Source organism: Etheostoma cragini, chromosome 7 (assembly GCF_013103735.1).
Source record: "Etheostoma cragini isolate CJK2018 chromosome 7, CSU_Ecrag_1.0, whole genome shotgun sequence".
Classification (NCBI taxonomy): domain Eukaryota; kingdom Metazoa; phylum Chordata; class Actinopteri; order Perciformes; family Percidae; genus Etheostoma; species Etheostoma cragini.
Window position 1 is genome coordinate 10235586 of NC_048413.1, and position 6912 is coordinate 10242497.

Here is a 6912-nt window from a genome sequence, read left to right on the forward strand (position 1 = left end):
TAAAGTGTCTTAAAAACAACACAAACAATGATTTAAAGAAAACCTTTTATGAAAATAAAAAACAAAACAAAATAAAAGTTTGTGATTCACCTCCACAATTGAGTCATCTAATCTTTCTCCCATAATCTACTGCTCCCCCTCCCTCAAAAAAGACAATGATGAATCGGTCATTCTAAAATGTTTGAATATGTTTCAAGACATGTACAATACTCACTAAAATGTAATATTGATAATATGTGTCTGACATGGTGCATAAAGTGCATCCACTCTTTCTCCCTCTGAAAAATCCTGAGTCTATGACTATGCACATGTTGTAAACTTCAAAAGTCAAAGGTTTACTTGAATGTGATTGCCTAGCAAAGAGGTTTTGCTCATAGGTACCATACATGTCTTTACTGTAACTTTGGATGCATGGTGAGCAAAGAGAAAGATTCCCTCTTAAGTCAACAATTGTGAAAAGGAACTTCACATAAATCATTCTGCACACTGAAGGCCAAACATCAAAGTGTGGTAACGGTAAGAAAATACCTCTTTTGAGAGGAGGGATAATTGAATCAAAAAAAGAAGGTTCTTCATGACTTTACGATTCTCATATATTAACATCTGAGCCTCTTACACTCAAATCCATGCATGTGAAATACTTTAGGCCTATTTACATCTTAATAGGCCCACTACACTCAACTACAGTACATGCGTATGTGAGGACGGATACTAACTGTGGAGGTAACTAACCTGCACCCTCTTAGTGAAAATTGCTTTTTTAAACAAAGCCTTTTAACAAAAGCCCACTTTGGATAAGGTGGACACATTACGTTATGAAAAAAATGGGGGGGGGGGGGGGGGGGGGGGGGGGGGGAGACAACTCAAAAAATTCTTCAGATAAAAGTGGAAGAAAATGACATCTCATGAATGTGATCATTGTTTCCTTTCCTTTGGTGTTTCACATCATAAACCTCCCGGAATGCAGCTGCATCAGAGTTTGAGCTTTGACTAAATCCATTCAGACTCTTTGTTGTGCAGTCATTCAGATCGCACAGGTACACACACACACACAGACACACACACAGACACACACACACACAGACACACACACACACACACACACGCACACACACACACACACACACACACACACACTTACACAACACCACTCCTCAGTTATCAGTCATCTATGGCTCTGATAATCGTGATCAACACACAACACAGAGCCATGCTAGCTACACCTCCATTCACTGTCAGTGTCTGTGATGAATTCCTTCTCTCGCTCTTTCTTTTGCTTCCCTTTACTTTCCCTGTTACGTCCCACAATACGCAGAGAATACTATCAGCCAAAATTGATCTACAAGCTATCAGATGCCCTCACTGTAAAATGTGTGACATTTTTACCTTGCTGGCAGACATAAGAGTGACACTGTGTAACACACTGCGGGTAATATTACTCCATATCTACCACTGTGCGGTTTGTTGGTTGTTAAGACTCCTTCTATTTTCTGAAAGAAAAATGGAGGCCTTTATCAAGCAAGGAGCGCTCAAAGGAATAATTCAGCTGTGTTTATGGAAAGAGCCTGGAGTGCATTGGAGACGCGGTGTCTCTTTTGAATCTGATGAGGAGGTTAGATCAGACCTGCAGCTATGGTTCAGTTAAGGAGTGCTGTTAGTCTGATCAAACAGCTGCCAATATGAAAAGGACTGCCATATCCTCTCAGCACCCAGGGCTGTGTGAAATGAATACAACCTCTCTGGTTTCCCTCTCACAGGCACCTCTTGGGTTGGAAACATTTTTTCATAATTACATTTAATTCTATGTTGTGTCCCCACAGTGCCACTATTAAGGTTAAGGCTATAAGCCGAAGAAGCTTTTCAACCTTTGTCATCGGGGCTTTTGCTCATTTAGAGGTAACATCATTGATCCAACTCTAAGAGCACGAAAAAACACAGAGTTGTATCCCTGTTATTTTCAATATTCCAATTATTCCTATGAACACAGGGTATTTTAATTGACTAGGTGTGTGATGTTGTGAAATCCCCTTTGTTTTGGCATAATTTAGTGGCTGATGAATCAGATGGCTTGAGAAAATCTTAGTTATGAGTCTTTGATTAAAGAGGGTATTCACAATTTGAAAACCTTAGCTGTTGTTTCATTAAGGTAGTCTTTCATTAGTTTTTTCGTCTCCCCGGGAAGCTTAAGGTGCAAAGGCTCATTAAAGTAGGGACAGTGCCAGGAAGGCTGTGTGCCTCCTCTATCTCACTTACAGCTTTTGCAAGAGGCTCTATTGAACTGTAACTGTTTTGGTTAGAGCTGAGTTCACCACAAAAGGCTGTGCAGAGTGTCTCTGATATCATTTGTAGGCATCGTCTTGGTGGGTCAGGATTTTGGTGGTAATACTAACAGGAAATCACACAGAAAAACAGCCAGCAGCAGACAGACATGTTCAAAAAGTTGGTGAAAGTGTAAAGACACTCTCATGCCTCCACTTGCATGCATGTGTTCTCTCTCTCTCACACACACACACACAGACACATAGAGAACAAGGGTATGACAGTAGCTCTTTTGACTTTTAAATTAAAGGACAGATTCATTATAGGATTATGAAGTCAGTTCTGGAAAAGAGAATCAACATTTTGTGAGATTAGTATCAAATCTCCACAGATAATAGTTAATTATGGGGTAATTTATCACAATAGCCTTACAGCAATTGCAAAGCAAAATAATAAATCAAGTAGACTGTCCTCTTAACCTAATTTTCTTCACATTCACAGATGTCAGACAAATGAGTCTAAAAGACAATAAGTGTGATCTGATTATGACACATTTTGCCAAGTCTGCTCTTTTATTATGCATTACTGTAATGTTTGTGTTAATCATTTGTATATTATACCGTAAAAATATACTTGGAAACTTGGAAGTGTGCCATAATAGTCGTTTATGATACAGTTGTATGCATGTGGGAGCCCCCAGTAGGTTCCATTAGTCTTGTTTTCTGAACTCCAAAAACATGTTTGGTGCAGGCTAAGGCCCCAAGGCGAGTTGAGAGTAAATGTGCATTCCTTTCTGCCTGATTTAAAAAAGAAGTCTCACATTTTTTTTTATGCACTTAGTTGATCAGAGATGAGCAGGAGGCATTCCATGATCAAAATAATGAGTATAAAAAGACAGTAGTCATATCGATGCGGTTAAAATGTACCTTATATGCTGATTTCTTGAAGTTTCAGGTACTCAAGGGAAAGTATAAAAGTAGTTGAGAGATGGAAGATATGAGCTGATTTCAGATTTAGCTTAAGACTAAGCTCAGACTAGAACATTCCTATGGCAGAAAATAACGTTTTATATCTTATACTGTGCGTATATAGAATACTATAATACAAAAGATCCTGGTACCAAATGTACATATCTTCTTCCACTGCCCTGTTTGAACTGTGTATAAGGTAAAGTGCAAGCAACAAACACACAAAGAACCACACACACATGCCAAGACTCATGCACAAGCACAGGTATGCACACAGAGGGCAGCTCTGAGCCAACATTCAGTGCAAGTGAAGCCCTGCACCATGGCCAGAGCCTGCAGAAGCATCTGCTTTGAACCCTGAAAACACCTGAATGCACTCAGCGTTAAATGCAAACATTGTAAATGAACAGCCAACAGATGGGCTGCACAAGCAAAAACACAACGTAATGTAAGCTTTGAGTCATATTAACAATCCCATGAAACAAACGTTGTTATTGAGTTTAATGATGGTCAGTTGTGCCCATGAAGTATCTTGTGATGGTACAGCTACATGAAAGGTTTTTGAAGAAGAGAAGAGTTGTTAGTCCGTAGTTCCAAATTCCTTTGTAATTACTACACATATGGTATAGAAAGAGGAGTTGTAGTGCTGTTGTTTTGGCTTGCAATAGAGCCTGAAACAAGGAAACAGTCTCATAGATGCAAGACACCTTAAACAGCCAGGCTCAGCAACTGTTATCGGGCGTCAGACCTACACCTATCTGGCAAAAAAAAACAGCAGTTTGGACCAGAAGATGCAGATTTGCCAATGTCCACCATCTCCGGATAGGCAGAGAAACAGCTTTGGATGAGGAAAGAAACAGGAATCTGCAATTTTGAAGACTGCTAATGTAATATTCATGCCCTGCAAGTGGTGCAAATTACAATAGCAATTAAAAAATAGTTTCGCTTTCATGCCCAGAGTTAGATGAGAATATTGATACGGTTAGAATATTGATTTCTTGGCCTGACGAGGTCAGCTTACCTGGAGTCTTGCACCAAAATATAAAAAAGGAAGAGTCAAGTGAGTCTCAAGTACAAAGACGGTAGTATTTTTTGCATTTAATTGTGATAGAGGATCTTTGTTTTCAATAACTAACCAACCATCAAACTGTTAATGCTAACATTAGCCAGCTCTATCAATAATGTTTCCTGTTATTGACGCTATTCCCGACATTTTACATGCTTCTGGACTTTTATTACTTTGCTGTCAATTACAGTAAGCTACTAGTTACTTTGTTTGTCAATTAACTAAGTTAGCACTTGCTTTGTTTAGCTAACGTTAGCCTGAATTACCTCTGTTGAGACGCCCAACATTAGTTTGGAGGAAAACTGATAACGGAAGAAATAATCCTCCACTGCAAAAGAAACACACAGGGAGCTGCATTGTTGGTAAATGATAGAAAATGGTTGTCATGACCTTTGTGTGTGCTAGCTAATACAGGCCAGATGACTAGTACAGATGTGGACCACTGAGACAAACTGCAAGGTATTGAAGCATACGGTCAAGTCCTCCTAGTTAAAGATATATACCTTACTCTGACAGGCCATTTCATTGAGTCCAGCCTGTTTTAATCAGAGCCATAATAAATTGAGCTGGTCATGATTGCAGTCTTCAGTAGGTGTTGTTCAAATTCTTTCAAAATAATAAATAAATTTAGCCCTGCATTCCCCATAGAACATCTGGGTGAAAGAGCCATGATTTCTTCGGACAGTGCACTTCTATTTTGGCTAAACACACACCTGTATTTTTTATAGGCTTGAGATTGAATACATTTAGTAGGTCGGACCTGCCCTGTTTGGTCATCATGATGAAGTGTCCCTGTCTTGGACCACACAGGTTTGAGTTGAGCTATTATATGGCGACCAATAACAAGGAAAAAAAAAGCTCACATTTAGATAAAAAACATCATTCAGCATCACAAAATGTGTTTTATATCAGAGGAGAAACAACACATGACGTGATGGGTTATAGTGGGACTTGCCGCCCCATTAACTTGAAAGAACTGGCACCAAAGTCTGGCACCAGTGCAACATTCTGATGCTGTTACGGTGACGTAATGGACCTTCCTTCTTTTATATATTGGAGTCTTGTAGTCACCATGAGGTTGCCAGGAAGTGACCGTGCCCGCCAAGAAATAGTCTGGTGAATAGCTAAAAGTGGTATCAATCTTTGAATCAAACTATCTGCCAGAAAGGGAATAATATTTCCCAACATTTTAAACTATGCCTTTTAACGTTTTGCACAGGGACAAAATAGAACCCAGTTCTGTGAAATGTTTTGCATCAGAAAAAAAAGACTAAAAAATAAATAAAAACAATTACGCATTCTTATTTACATTGGCATGGTGCTTATCTTCCTTGATGACATTTGTTTGTTGGGTGGCCCTAAAAGAGAGTCAAAACCTGGATATCCAACTGTGACTATCTACTGCATGTCAATCTCAGTCAGGCTTTGAAGTCGCAGTTCCGGAAACATTTTGTTTATTATCTTCTGTTAGTCCTCGCTTTTCAAATCAAGTGACCTTGTTATGTGTGAGGTAAATTCATGATGGGAAGAGATCTTTCACTACCCAACAGCTTTGTGAGATGTATCACCCCTCACAAAAGAACTTTTGTTTGGTCTGAATATCAAAAATCATACGCGTGCATTTTCTTCCTGTTCTGTTGACATCTGACAACGTGGCCTTTTCTCTTCATGCACGGAAGTCAATTCAACCACTTTCGAGCTTCCTCCTTACGGGAATATTTCTTACCTGCAGGCCTATGTTTTCTGAGATTTCGCTCTACTCTGCCTCATTGACTCTAATATGGGCTTCCTGAATGGGTTATCTTCAGACTTGTTCCCACAGGAGCTGATGACTCAAAATGATTTCAAAGATGCATGATGAGAATGCAGATCTTTGTGGTTTGAAACAACTGGATTTGTTGTGATTTATCCTACAGACCCCAATCAACACTTCAAAGACAGGAAAATGTAGCAAACATGGAACACAGAGGCCTCAGGAAAATGGCAGGACAGCTGTGTTTCTCTCTTCTCTACTTTGTGCAGATTAGAAGCCCTGTGGTCTTGAGGCAAGTGTGTTCCCCAGTCAGTCCACACCCTGTCATGTTCCCTCCCCATTAGATCGGTCATGCAAAGAACAAAAGCTTCTGAAGGCAACTAAATTAGTATGAAAATTAAATTAAGAGTGACTTCAGAGCACAAATGGCAAATGTTGACTGGAATACAGTAAGGCTCTGAAGTTTACAGTGTCATACATGTCAAGTGTCTACAAGGAACTTCTTAATGTTCTGAAACTGTTTAATTTTCATAAATGACCTGTAACAGCAAATGGGACCAACAGTGAAAAGAATGCTATTTTTTTTCACAATTTTTGTGGTTACAAAATGATTTACTGCGGGTAGACGACGTGAACAGAGCACGCATTCTGAAGGGTCACAAATTTCAGCTTTACACTAGAAAAGCCTGTGTTCAAGAATCCAGCCAGATAAAAGGAAGCAGGAGATGTCTTTATGTAAGCCTAACTGTATTTTAATTGTATTTTAGAAGTCTTCTGTTTTAGTTACGGCTGATATTGGAACAGAACACAGAAAAGAAGGAAAGTAAATTTCGGGATCGTTTTGTGGCCATGACAGTCTGCACTAA